Below are 14904 nucleotides of genomic sequence, written 5' to 3' on the forward strand. Positions count from 1 at the left end.
TTTGTAATATGGGATGGTAAGTGTTCCCTAATAGTTTCTGGGACACTGATGTGCAGAACTTTCACCCATCAGAGAAACTAGGTCATAATTAAATACCTAATAATTGAAATTAAAGAAAGTCCGAGCAGTTTCGTTATTCATTTTCTCATGCCTCCTTTCTGTGCAAGTAGCTCCCACAGTTAAAAAGTAAACCTCAGTTCTCCTAATGCTGTAAGGTATCCAGTTTAATTTTAATGAAGGAAATACTAGTACAAAGACGGTGAATTGAGCTTCAAACATTTCTTTTCCTCATGGTATTCAGAAAGTGAATAATCTAGGTTATCATGATCCCTAACTGCATCACCTTATGTTCACGTATGAACAGTACATTAATCTTCTCTTCATCTTGCTGCAGTCTGCTTTCCTGCCTTTTTTTTTCCTCTCAAAAGAAGAACAGGAGATAGTGCACCCACCAAATAGCCACGTTATACACCAATTACCTCTTCAAAGAGCAAGTTCCAAACTCTTCCCATTTAAAAATGTACGTCTTCAGTAAATTCAGGTTTAAAGGTTCATAAGCAAACTATGGAAGCTTTGTGAGAAGAAACAGGACCAACTATTCATTAAAGCAAGCAAAGCAGGTTAACTTGTAGCACTGTGATCTTCTAAAAAAAGTTCACTGTAGCAACAGCTGGCTGGCCCTTTTTTAAAAAAAATAATTTAAAAGGACCAGCTGCAAAACGAGCAGCAGCACACTGAAAAGTATCTTATGGAATGCTGATGCTTAGAAATAAATTAGTCTATCCACACGCAGCTCTTGCTAAAACAAGCTATCCTGCCTTGTTAAACGCAGAATTAGTGACTTGATCTCCCACAGACTGCAGCCACCAGTGACAACCTCTGCGCCTTGATGCTGGCCCCTGTGAGCTCTTCCTCTATTCCTCAGCTCCCCAAACCTCCGTTCCCCCCGTGATGCTATCATCTCTCTCATGTGGCACTTAATTACCAGCTCAGCAGGAGATACCACATGCTATGGTTTGTTCCAAGGTTTACATGTGCCATCTGGTCAGTCAAAACAAAACAATACAAAACAAAATTGGTGAACTTGCAGACCAGAAAAGCACAGGCAACTGTTGAGCTCACCCTACGGCCTCTGTAGAGTGTGTAAAATGTGGTTTTCTTCTGCTGAAGCGCCAATTTTCTTCAAACCTCTGGTAACTTAATATTTTAGTCAGATAACATGACTAAAAGCACCCTAACAAATTGGGGGTGAAGGGACAGCCCATGGGGAAAGAGTGATGGAGGACCAAAGGTGAACAGAGCAGGAGATCAAACTCTATCAAATGTCTTCGGCACAAGAAGAGCTGCCATTTTAATGCTGTGCTGGGCCAAGCATTCAACTAAAAACACCATTTGCTTTTACAACAAGGAGTACCACAGAGCTTGAAGTTACCATATCTGACACGCAATGAGAAAACAGAGGAATTGCAGGCAAAGAGCAGAAGTCCGGCCAATGCTCATACAGAGCTAGGGAAATGCCCTTTCCATCACTTGAGGGCTGTGTATTTGATCCATTTAGATATGCCAAAGCACGTGCCTTCACGTTTTTCCAAACCTCCTTTAAAACTCTGTGTATTGAAGTTTTTTTTCTGCAATTCTCCTCTCTCCTGAAAGTACCAAGGCGCTTTCTCCAGAAACCTTTATTTACAGCAGATAAACATTTTCAGGCACACAGTTTTAAGATTGTCAGAAGCCTCTTTATATTTATTTTCCTAACCTATATGCAGTTGACTCCCTAAATTTTGAGTTTTTTCAGTAGTGTTCTTCTATAAGCATGCAAGCTTTTATTTTATAAATACTTCACTCCCCTTCTCCCTTGGAGCAAATATCCCTTTTGGAAAAGGAAGATAATTATTCAACAACTATTATGTGCTTAAGACTGGCTGACCTTTCTCCTTCTTGTGCCTCAAAGTGACTGCTCAGCCCACAACAAGTTTCATGATGCCAAAGCAGTAGTCGTAGTTGATTTCAATTTACTTCAAGCGATACTGGTCATCGCTTTTCCCTTAAGTGAGTATTGGCTTCTTCTCCTGGCATATCTTTGTTTATCTTTTATGTAATGGCTTAATATATTGTTAAGACACAAAAGAACTCATTAAGTCATTCAAAATACATTGAAATATCTCCAGTAAATTAAATCATGTCAAGAGCTCATATACAAAGGAAAATATAAGGCATTTTCTGAATACTCTCCAAGGATGACCAGTATAGTAAAATGGACATTCTCTGTAACTTGACTTTAAGGTAATTTTCTTTCTTTCTCCCCGCTGAAAATCTCAAGTCAGTCTAAAAAAGTGATTTTTCCAAAAAAGAGGATGAGCTCAGTTTCAGATAGACAGGTCTAAGATGCGTAAAGCTAGATTAAAAAAAACACCACTATTTTTATTATTTTGACTTCTTTCAGACACATTTCTCTGCTGCCAATCTTGAATCCACATCTTTCTGAATAAAAATTAGTGATATGTCCAACCACCCACTACAGACCCATACAAATGGAAGAAGTGGAGAAATAACAACTTAGCTTAGTATGCTACAACAGTAATTGATAAGAGCTGTTTTAAACTACCAATTAGCCAGCATGGGTTACAAATGTTGGACACAGCAGCCAGCAGTCTCTTAGAATAACAAGAAATTGTTCTTGTTTCTGCTCCATAGAAATAGATTGCACAGCTCATCCCTGCAAACGGAAGTGGTAGTGAATCAATTTCATTAGCCTCCACAACAAAAGATGGTTTGATTATAAGAAATTAGGCATCAAATATATTTACAGCCTCGATGTTGCAAATTCAGCTCTGAAGATCCCAAGGTCAAACATTTGATTTAGAAATCAGTGCCTGGCTCGCATGCTATTGAAGTCTGGGCTCCTCTGTATGGAAGTGGCAATACAGAAAGCCTGTTCGTTTAAATAAACATCCCATTGCGGTTTCTTTGTTTAAAAACACTAGTAATCCAAACTAGTGGATTAGTGAAGACTAGTGACTGCAGCTCAGCGCTGTTCATTAATTCTAGCGCAAATAACATGAGGTATGCTGCAAAAAATAAAAGGCATTGTTTTCCTGGCAGAAGTTGAGATGTTTTACGACATTTTCAACAAAGAGGAAAATGTGGTTAAAACAAAAGTCTCTAGATGTCTTTCAAATACACATAACACTCATGAAACGTAGAGAAACCATTGTTTCAGCCCTGAGTCCTTACTGTGTTTGGAAAAGCACAATTTGGGGAAAAAAGGAATAGTCATGAAAGTCTAACACTGTGTAAGAAAGCTTTGAAATAATCCAGAGCAAGAAAATTACATATTATTGTACTTCTGTGAATCAGATCACAGCTGAGACTGGGACAATTGGTTTCTCTCACACAGCAGATTTCAAGCATTAACTGGTTGCAGCAAAGTGATTAGTTTTCCTGGACATGGGAAGACAAAATAGAGGATGTGATTTGACAACTCTGCAAAATTCAAAATGAACTAAAAGAAAGAAACATTATGGGGTTGCTTTCTAAAAAGACTTAAATTTTCTGCAGTAGTCTGTTGGCGCTGCTGGACAGTCTCAGTACAAATTCTGCCTCATTCTTTAAACTAACATTTTTCTGCAAGTATTTCAACTAGAAACATACAAATGATTTTAGAATTGATAAAATATTAATGCAGTTCCTAGCAACTCAATGAATCTATTCACAGCTGAACATCAAACACAGATTTTAGAGCATGTAAAACCCATAATGAACACTAGTTTTTCTAAGGCCATATGACCAATGCTCCTTCAGCTCTCAGCCCATCAGAATTACTCCGAAGGCTAGATTACCAGCCATTTACTTTGGGACTCTGCTCAGTCAAAACAGCCCTGAAGTGGATCTATACTCTTTGAAAATATTTTAGCCCAGCATTCATAAAATCACTGATGTCATATGTTAAAACTAATTGGAAGCTGGGAAAAAGGAAAAAAAAAAAAAAAAAAGCATTTCTGATGAGTATGCTGTCTAATGTATCAGCAGCTATTCCATTCTGTCGTGCTTTAGCATGAGGCTTGAGCTCTTACAATGAATCAAGAATTCCTGCACATCCTTTCTACCACATTATTCTCCCTATTCACTCCAGCGCCCAAATAAACCACAGCAGAAGTTGAAGAAGAGACCACAGAGCAGCTTGGAGCTGTTTTCCTCAACTATCTTACATCACATTTCCAAAATGTTACCAGCCAACAGCCTGTTCTTTAAAGAGGCCGCAGACTTAGAATGAAGCTGAGCAAATGCAAACTTAACATAGTGTACTTTTCTATTCCATCTGTAACCCTTTTTACACATGAAATGATAACACAGAAAGTACTTAGCACCAGAGCAAGGTGTAAGTTGTGATAAGAACCTAAAGGTTTGCTAAAGTCTGGAGAAGGAAATAAAGAATATACCATTTTAGCCTGCATTAAGGCTCCTGAAGGTAGCACTGTCCCTTTCTACTCCCTAAAGTTACCCAACTGCATGACTTCGTCCTTCACACGCTGTTTCCAAGACTTTCACTTCAGGAAATTTTCCACAAAATCAAATAGTCAGAAGTGTCAGTCTGACAAAGGACTTCAACTTTATAGCCTTTCTTTGCGGGCAAAGAGCTTTCAGTGGCAGTTCCATTTTTCCTCAAAATGTTTATTTCAAATAAATGTACTTTAACTGTAGTACCTCTGCTGCACTTTAAGGAGCTTAGTATTTTTTAGTGTGGACACGTACACATTGTACTATCTCCACAATTTGAAAGCTGAAAATAAAAGAGGTTTACTGAACTATTAAAAATGCAGGTACTTAAATTAGTAAACTTCTGATCTGTGAGCCCTTAAGAAAAAAGTGCAAGAACGTATTGGAAAAGGTATGAACAAAGACAACAGTCTCCATCATGTTTGGTTTTTTAGCTATTTTAGCTATTCTAAGTGTATCTATTATTCCAAATACTTCTTTGGTACAGAACTGTTGTGGTATGCAGCCTTCAGCCATTTTCAGAGATAAAGATAGCAGATACTCACTTCACTCACATGATACTATAGACATTAGAGTGTGAAGCCACTAAACGGTCTTTTTAAAAAAAAAGTTCTGTGGAAGTGTGCCCTTAATATCTTTATAACAGTCACTAACTCACAAACTGGACATGCAAAGTGGCGTTGCAGTCAGCACAAACTGCAGTAATTTCTTGCAGAAGTACTGTCTGGAGACAGAAGTCAAAGCTGAGCTTCGCGTTTAGAATTAGGATTCAGCTTCTGCGTTTGAGAAGTGTATCAATCCCAATTACTCTGAGTACATAATGAACAGAAAATTAAATAAATCCATTAGCTTAATTTTAACCTAAATGAGTCCTTAAAGATGCTTAAAAAATGCCTCTATACTGAATGCTCACTCTTTGATGTATTTAAAGCAGAAGTGTCATGAGCAGGATATGGACATAAGATCCCAGGTTGTTCTGAATGCTAAATTATTCATAATGGCAATCAAACTCTGGAACATCAGAGTGAAAGCACAACTCTGACCAATCACAACTAATTTGCACTTGAACCCTCTCAAGATTCAGAAGTATGTCGTACTTGTAAAAAGAAAAAGAAAAAAAAAAAACACCACACACCATTAGCTAGCAAAGCCAAGAAATGACCAGATGAGATTGCATCAGCTTGTCTTACACTTTCGGCAGGGGTGGGAGACAGCTTTCCGCTCAGTCTTAGTCATTGCCCATCCCGGCCACTACGGGTACACTCATTTCAGAATCCTTCGTGGAGACATCTGATTAAGACCAGTAATAGATACCTCTTTCCCTTTATATTGGTCTGTGGTCCTTTGATTAATTTTTCATTCTGCTTTTCAGTCAGCTCCTTTGCTCATGAGTGCTTCCAAACCTCTCTTTACCTGCTGGCAGTCAATTCCAACCCGTTACCAATATTCTCCTCCCCAGTTTGCTCCCCACAGGGCCTTCCATAAAACCTAAACATTGCTTCCCGCTCCCTGCGAGAACCCTGGTATTAACACACCCTTTCTAATTCTCTGTGTAATTCTGGTTGTCATTTACAGCCTGCACTAAGGTATTGCTAGCATGCGTGCAATCTTAGATGGCATGAAGAAAGATAAGATAATGAAGACCTGTGGCCGTAGAAAAGTAAACAGACTTGGATTCAAATTCTGCAGACTCTGCTGGCCTCAACCACGTTGTGCCTGTAAAATGAGGCTAGTATTCCTGTCTCTTGTAGAAGTACTTAATACGAGGTATTTATGCACTGTGATATTACCATAACCCCTGCGGCTGACGGGAAGCACCAGCTGAAGCTCAGGAGTCTTTTCTGATGCAGCACAAAAAGAATCAAAGACCACGACACAGCCTCTCGCTTGCCTGTAACAAGTTTTCCACGGGGAACTCGGATGCTGCGTATCATCCCGATTCAGTTGTTCCACATAACTGCGATGACAAACTTTGTCGTGTGACTTCAGTTGCAATTCGGGAACTGTTGGAACTTAGCATGAACATAGCACTGCATCCTGTTACAAAGGAATACTGAGTAAGTTTTCTAACACAGTGAAGTTTCTGAAAGTTGATGCCAGCATGGGACAGGAAAACATGGTAAAGCACTTCCCTCCTTACCTAGGGATGAGTTTCCCAGCAGCCGTACATCAGCTGATCCTACAGTCTGAACTTCCACAGCAGCAGACTGTCTGCTGCTGCTTTATCTGCTCTTCACTGACCGTAACTTCTCACGGAGGAATAAGCACTGGCTCGAGGAGCATCAGATTAGGCAGGACAGCAGTCTGCAACACAGCACTCAAAACCCCTACCTGTGTGTATCTTCAAAGTGCTGGAAGAGAGCTGATAGCAAAGGAAGAATACACAGGCTGAAACTATCAATGAGAGCTGGAGTGGTCATTAAACTCGAATTTCAGTGAAAGAGCACCATTATAGAGCTCTGACTATTCAGGATAACTTTCAGTTCCCCAGAAATAAAGCGAAACACTCTACTACCAAAATCAAATACCTTGGCAAAAAGAGAAAAGTTTTGAAGCCACTTCACAGTCACGTTCCATACCTACCACCTAAAGGCAGCAGAGAAAAAAAGACAATTATTTTAATGCTTCAAAATAAAGCTCTGGATAACAGGAGAAATGGTGGCAGGTGACACCAGGAGACCACCTTTAGAGAACGCCTTGCCCAGGGTGCCTTTTCTTAACCAGCCAGGTCAAACCTCCCTGCACGCTTGCTTTCAGTGACACCCAAGGTTATCAGCAAAACGCAGCTTCTTACGTTGCTCAGCTCCATGGGCCCTTCAAACAAAGGCACAAGAAACCAAAGTCACGTTTCCCATAAGAAGGTAGGAACCACCGCTCAGTAATCTGCAGAGCTTCAGAACTCAAGTTCCTTCTCCTTGGCAGATTACACCTCGAGGAGCTGGGAGTTAGCAGAGCAGCGCACATGCAAGATATTTATGCAGTGTTCAAAGTCACAAGCCTCTAATTCAACTGAAAGTAAATGCCCCTTAAGAATATCCGTATTTCATGGCGCAAAAACGTATTTAAGCAATCAAGAAGCGAATAATAGAGCAGTTAGCCAGCTCTTTAATACATTAGCTAAAAGTATATCAATTGCATTGATTTTTATGATGGGCTGATTTCACATAATGGACTAAGCTCGCTAGAAAGACTGTAAAAGGCGAAAAATGCTTTGCTAGAATTAGTGGAAGATGGCATCAAAATGCTTTTAAGACACGCATACAGTTAAAACATTTTATTTGGGGATGTTAAATTTAGAATACTACTGTCAAGAACAGATTTGGTGCTCAAGTTGAGTAAGAGCCACGATCACAACTCTGCGGAGATAAAGCAAAATATCATGGAGATCTGGAAATTAAGTTTTATTTTTATTCTTTTATTCCTAGCTAAGAAGCAGAAAGCTTGGACAACGAGCACATCGTCAAAGCTCAGCACAGCAAAAGGTTAACAGGATTCTTCAAGGATCCATAAAGCAAGCTGCACGTAAAGGCAGTTATTAATGACCTGAGAAGTTAAAAACGTTAACAGTTATGGGAGCTCAAGCAAGTACAGAAGAACAAAAATGTAACTAACTGGGAGCTAATCAACCACAATGTACAAGCAACACGGCAGCAGATAAAACTCAGTGGTAATAAATGCAGAAGAACTGGCCCTGAAAATTGAAAACAGAATAACCAGTATGGTCAGCAACTTATAAATTAAGTAGACCTAGCATAAACAAGAGGATTATAAGCATCCCTATGGAACTCAGGGAAGACCTGTGCTCGATACAAGAGCGTAGTTGTTGGAAATGAAAAACGCCAGGATTCAAGAGGAGCTAGCAAGTGTTGGCAAAACTGGAACATCTTCATAAAAGTAGCGGGTCATTCTTAGTCAGTGTCTCAAAAAGGCAGCTCTACTTTTAGATTGTGTGGCTGAAGAAAACTTTTATGAAGAGATTAGAAATTAATACTGGTAATATAAAGAATAACGAAGCAAGACATGAAAATATATGTAGTTATTAGCAGACCAAGCAACAAACAGACCAGAAATAATTTACACCTCAAAAACGAAGAGGCAGTTCATAGCTATGCTTCTGGGATATATAATGCTTAAGTTTCCAAAGTCATTTCCACAGTGTGCCTTTGTAACCCAGAATCTGCCAGCAGGGAAAGAAGGCCAGTAAGGCACGAGGAGCATCAAGTAAGGATTCACCTCCGCTGCTGTCAAGTATCGGCGTAAGGCCCTACCACAACAGAAGCTCCAGATTTCAGTTCATAGTTTAACACAAATAAAAAAACCTCAGGAATTCTTTTTCAAAGCAAGCGGCTTATAAGCATGAAAAAGCTCCAAGCTCAGAAGCACCACTCCAGGTGCTAGAAGGTGTTTTCACGTAACGTACACCCCCCAAAAAGTGCCTTCAGTTTGTAGGCAACACTGAAAGAAACAGGCTGGGGATGGCAGCAGAACCAAGACCATAATGTTTTGGTCCGGTGAATCAAATTTCTGTCCCAGGTGGATATTCTGGGACTTACCATGTGCACTTGAGATCTCTAAAAATATAAAATGCAAGATCTTGCAAGAACTTCTTGTCTCTTGAACTAAACTTAATTTAAATTACATTCAAACGAGTTAAGTGTTTGGAAGTATCCTATTTTTAGGCGAGTGTCCCTGGAGCTACTTTTTGTTCTCAACCCAAAGATAAACACCACGCTATTTCTGTGACAGAAGAAAGAAAGAAAAATATTTCACAAGTTTACAGCTAACGTGCCGTTTTACCAACACGTACGCAACAAAGAAAGGACAGCACCAGAGACGAGGAAGGAAGTTCTTCCAACAAGAAGACAGCAGGGTACTATTTTACCAAGGCAGCAGTTTGGCACTGAAATTCATACTAAAGTACCTCCATTCTTTCCCCGTATAGCTTATTCCTGAACGTGCTTTAACAAACCCAGCCTGCGATGACTGAAGGCGGGGAGAAGGGGGGAGCTAAATGTTTTTACAGAAGCAGCACAGTACCCCCTCGGTACCACCGGGTAAGCAATGGCTGTCACATGGTGCTTTTAAAACATTTCCATGACTTTCATTAACGTTTTTGAGCTGGCATGTTCCAAATTAAGGAATAAGGCATCTTCGTTCACAGAGCCACAATTGTGAAAAGCCAGACAGCATCCAATAACAGCCCGGGTGTTATCGTTATCACCTTGATCTCAAGGGTGACTTGCCTGCGGTGTCCTTGCCAGGTGCCAGCTGTATCATCTCCTGAAGATGATCACACCGCACAAGCTCCCTATCGACAATCATTTGAGAGATATTTCTCTCTGATGTGCTTTCACGTTTCACTGACAAGGTAAGCCTGACGAAACGCAGCGAATTCGGCGCTAACAATACCACTTCAAGAAGGGCACGGACGAAATTCCAAGTCACGGAAAGCGACGAAGCTGGCACCAGAAAGCGAAATGCTTTCTCCAGTATAAGCAGCCCTTTGTACTTAGGAGAAAGCTGAGTCCTGAGGTGTTCCAGGCGTGCAGAGAGGCATGGTCTCCTCTGCCGTTGCAGCGGAGCTAAGTTGAGGGCAGCAGCGTACAGAAATACACGGTTCGGTTGCATAGTTTTGGTCTGCACAGCTGTCGGCTATGTTCATTTACAGTTCGCGCAGTGCCAACATCGCTTATATAAACAGAAGACGCTGGTTCACTCCCGCTCCTTGCCATAAAAGTTATTTCTCTCGGCAGCTGCCGCTCGAAAACCGGTTTGTATTTCAGTACCCGCGCTCCACAAGTTCACGGACCGACAGGTTCTGGGGACCGCTGGGACCGAGCACGAGCTAAAAACCCCTCGGACGCGGTTAATAACGAGGGGGAGGAAGGCAGAGAGGCGCTTGTGCCCTCCGGGCGGGGAAGGAGGCACGACCCCCCTGCCAGCACGGCTCGAGTCGCGAGAAAACAAAGTTCCCCGGCACCGAGAACCGGAGCTTATCCCAAATCCTCTTCGGCTTTCTGAGCCGCGAGGGACTGGGAGCAGCCCGGCACGGGGAACAGCCCCCGGGGACCCCCCGGAGCTCGTGTGCCGGGGCCGCCCCCAGCTGCCCGGAGCAGGCGTGGGGATGCGGGAACCGGAGGGAATCGGGGGTTTGGGGGGCTTTTAGGGGGGCACTCACCTCGGCTCGCCAGCCACACGGAGGGAGGGACGCGGGGCCCCGCCGCTGCCGCGCCTGTCACCGGCCGGCCGGCGCGGGGAGAGCCCTGCGGGCAGCAGCGGCAGCGGCGGCGACAACGGCGGCGGCGGCGGCGTGGGGGGGGCCGAGCCGCGGCCGCCGCCTGGCAGCGGGTTGAGGCGCGGCCGCTGGCGCCGCCGCCGCCGTGGCGCAGCCGGGCCGGGGCTGGGGCTGGGGCTGGGGCTGGAGCCGGGGCTGCCGCCCGCTACGGCCGCCCGGCGCCTCCGCTCGCCGCCCTGCGCCGCCGCCGCCACCGCCGCCTCGGCCCCGCTCTTCCTGCGGCGCGGTCACACGGAGCCCGGCGGAGAAGAAGAAGAAGCAGGAGCAGCCGCCGCCGCCTCCTCCTCGTCCTCCCTCAGCGCCCCGGAGCCGGCAGCTGCGGTCCCCCGGCGGCGCCCGCTCCGCATCCCCCAAGCCCTCCGCGCAGCAGCAGCAGCGACGGCGCCCGCGCCCGTGCCCGTGCCCGAGCCCCGCTCAGCGCCGCGCCTCCATCACCGGCGCGGGGGCGGCGGCGGCAGGGAAGGGGGCGGCCGCCGGCAGGGGAAGGGGGCGGCCGGCGGGAGGAGCCCGCCCGGACCCGCTCCGCCCCGCGGCCGGGCCCGGATGTGGCGGCGGGAGCGCGGCGCCTCACGGCCGTCGCGGGGACCTGAAGCGCCGGGCCCCGTGTGGCGGCCCCTCGGGAGAGACCCCCTGTAGTGCCGCTGGGAAACGGCTGCGGAAACAGCAGCAATAAAAATATCTTGGCGCTGGAACTGTGTGGGGTGTTTTGTCTAGGGAGGTGATTGTCCCCCTGTACTCGGCTCTGGTGAGGCCACACCTCGAGTACTGTGTTCAGTTTTGGGCCCCTCGCTACAGGAAGGACATGGACGTGCTCGAGCGAGTCCAGAGAAGGGCGACGAAGCTGGTGAGGGGTCTGGAGAACAAGTCTTACGAGGAGCGGCTGAGGGAGCTGGGCTTGTTCAGCCTGGAGAAGAGGAGGCTCAGGGGCGACCTTATCGCTCTCTACAGTTACCTTAAAGGAAGCTGTAGTGAGGTGGGGGCTGGTCTGTTCTCCCACGTGCCTGGTGACAGGACGAGGGGGAATGGGCGAAAGTTGCGACAGGGGAGTTTTAGGTTGGATGTTAGGAAGTACTTCTTTACCGAAAGGGTTATTAAGCATTGGAACGGGCTGCCCAGGGAGGTGGTGGAGTCGCCATCCCTGGAGGTCTTTAAGAGACATTTAGATGTAGAGCTTAGTGATATGGTTTAGTGGAGTACTTAGTGTTAGGTCGGAGGTTGGACTCGATGATCTTGAGGTCTCTTCCAACCTAGAAATCTGTGTCTGTGTCTGTGTCTGTCTTAAATGGGGCTCTTCAAGGTTCGTAGGTCAAAGTTTGTGTGCCCTCGTTGGAAGGTCTAACGAGCAGAGTTTCGGCTGGGTCTCCTCCAGAAGCAAAGCTCCATCTCTGAGATAACACATCCTTAAAGACTTTTACAGAACCCAGAAACCACGCTGTGCTCTTCATAAACAAATCTAAACATATGTTTTAGGTACAATTTAAAGCTAGAAAGGGAAAAAGCAAAGGTGTGCAGACAAACAAATAGTTGAGTGCTGAACACCGCCGTGCTGCTGCCACGGTCCTGCAGGGAACTGGACGGGTGCCTCCACTGATTTCTCCCCTTTGGGATCCTTCTCTTCAGCCACTGACCAGTTCTTGTCCTTCATCCAACACGCATTTACAGCAGCCACCACGCATACAGGATTTTTTATGTCTAACCGTAAGATTTTTTACTGACTCTCCTTGCATACCTGCTACTTGCTCTCGCCACCCCTGAAAATACCTTAAGCCTTTATAACGGCACTCAGACTTTCCAGGCACCCATCTAGGATACTTTTTCTCCAAGACAAAACCAGTGACACAATTCTTCTGTGTCTCCAACAAAGGAGTGGCTAGGTTGGTAGGCAGAGACCATGTAGGATCCTGCTCCTCCATACATTTTGATGCACGGCATTTGGTCAGCCAGGTATTTTCCTGTCTGAGTGTGAAGGCAGCCATCCCAGACCTCCGTGCACAGCAGCATGACCACAGCCGACACCAGCTCCCCATTCCCCAGCTGTGGCCTCTCTGGGGAGAGACACAGACGGTGGGTTCCTGAGGAGGGGAAATGTCTTGCCCAGATAAGCTGGGCGTTACACCAGGAGCGGCTTTGCCAAACGTTGACTGAAGTAGTTTGAACATTTGTGGTAAGATAAAGTGTGTTTTGACAAATGCTTGAAACTGTAGTCAGGTGACAAAGGAAACACGCATGTAAAAAATACCAAGCGGGACAAAGAGGCTTTCTTCATGCTGGCCCTGGCCCAGTGCAGCGCTCACACGTGTGCTCACCTCTGACGAACTGATCGGCTTCCATCTGCGCTTAAACAAGCGGCGTGTTGGCACAGAGCTGCGCGACTCAGCTGACACTTCCATTAGGGACTGTGTATTATGACAGGCCGCTTCCTGGGGAGAGGTAATGCACACCCGTGCAAGAACGATAGAGCTGCCTTCATTTAGCATTTATAGCCTGAGGAACGAGCCTGCGTGTGTTTATACACAGCCGGATAATATAAGAAGTATCAGGCTTTGCTATGCCAAAACTGTGTGTTTCCAATTTATGCTCACAGTTTTAGCAAGAATGATTTATTGTATGCAAGCAGTTTACCATATGCAAGCAGCTTAACACTTGTTCCTTGATGACTGCTGATGCCGTAGGATGTAGCCCAAATCCCTCTGGTGGAGTGTCTTTATGCCACCTCGATTATCTGTGCTATTGCACTGCGACCAAGTCTAGGAAACTCCCTTAGCAAAAATGTTATCAATTTCACAAAAAGAAAAAGTCAATGCGAGACCTTTAGATACAGCCAAAGACACTTTGAGAAGTGAAATGAATTCACTAAACCATGTAGATGAAAAGATGTAATTTTGGAGTAAGTGTACATTCAAAAATGCAGTCTATAATTTAAGGACAAGGTTTATATTTTTTGTATTAAGAGAAGTGCATTGAGATTCAGGTTTATGGATTGTGGAGCACTAGTAAATCAACTCTGTCAAATTATTATTGGAGGGATCTTTTCATATATGTACAAATTCAAGTCATAAGAACAAATAAACAGATTTTAAAAATCTTTGTGCTGTTTTGCAATTATAGTCAGTGCTATCCCTCTGATTTCATGAGACACAAATTATTCTGGGTAACATACATACTGCACAATGCCTGGGGAGGAAAAAATAAATTAGATTTTTCTCGCTTTGGTTTCGTGTTTGTTGAGTCAGCTTAAGGCCGAGCTGTGCCACTCCTCTCGTGTGCCCAGAAGACCGCAAAAGACCAGGGACAAACAGCTTGTACGCTGCAGAGGGAAACCCGCCTGCAGCTGCAGAAAGGTGAACTGAAGGGGACAAAATGGCCCATGAGCTTTCCAAGGAAAGTCCCAGAGCTGCCAGGTTGAGAGCAGATGAGGAACTCAAGGTCAGGCTACCTACAAGGAAAACGGAGATGCCTGGGGCTGGATCCCACCGGCAGGGTACATGTAACTGGAATTCACGTCAATAGCGTGGCTGAGTGTCATGATGACAACTCCTGGCTGCTGCCATCGTGACAGGACTGGGATTAAAGGTGCCTCAGCTGAAGCTGGTCACTGTGTCAGGGTTTGGCAATTTGCTGCCTCAGAATCTGAAGCAGCATCCCATTTGAGCTGAATGCAAGCAAGTGACCAAAATTGCCACAATGGAGGTCATTTTGCACTTATTCAGTGTGTAAGTGGTGTTCTTAAAAGAAAACCTTAGAAATAAAAAGTATATTTACACACCAGATACAGTCACCTCTGGAAAAAAATACGTAAATACTGTCTTCACATCAACTTTGGGGAAGTGTTTGTCCCTCTAGAACTAATTGCCAATGAAGAAACTGGTGTTTATTGTTCAGTTTGTTACAAAGAGGGTCATAAACTAACTTTATTATAGCAAACATTGTACTGTATTTGCATTATTTCCATCAGATTGTCTTTGTTTTACAAGCTGTCTGCAATAGCTGTTCTTGGAAGGTCTCCAACAAAGCATTCTCTTTGGGGCTACTAACTGCAAATAAGATTAAAGCTTAATATGTCTGGTAATCAGTTTTCTTTTAAAGCAATTTGATTTCTCGTGGTCAGCTGG

The 14904-nt window shown here is 44.6% G+C and overlaps 1 protein-coding gene across 3 annotated transcripts in view; it reads right to left on the reverse strand.

Moving 5' to 3' along the window:
- GALNT1 (polypeptide N-acetylgalactosaminyltransferase 1) overlaps nucleotides 1-10858 on the reverse strand; it is an 88605-nt gene extending 77747 nt beyond the window's left edge. Inside the window, exon 1 of one of the 3 annotated variants that reach the window (XM_050708638.1) lies at nucleotides 10676-10835. The gene's annotated coding sequence lies outside the window, so the exon portion shown is untranslated. Of the gene's footprint in view, nucleotides 1-10675 lie in introns of all 3 variants that reach the window. The other 2 variants (XM_035550552.2, XM_035550553.2) reach the window with 2 other exon arrangements.
- Between the last annotated feature and the right edge of the window lie 4046 nt (nucleotides 10859-14904).

The sequence above is a fragment of the Cygnus atratus genome, chromosome 2 (genome assembly GCF_013377495.2).
Source record: "Cygnus atratus isolate AKBS03 ecotype Queensland, Australia chromosome 2, CAtr_DNAZoo_HiC_assembly, whole genome shotgun sequence".
Lineage (NCBI taxonomy): Eukaryota > Metazoa > Chordata > Aves > Anseriformes > Anatidae > Cygnus > Cygnus atratus.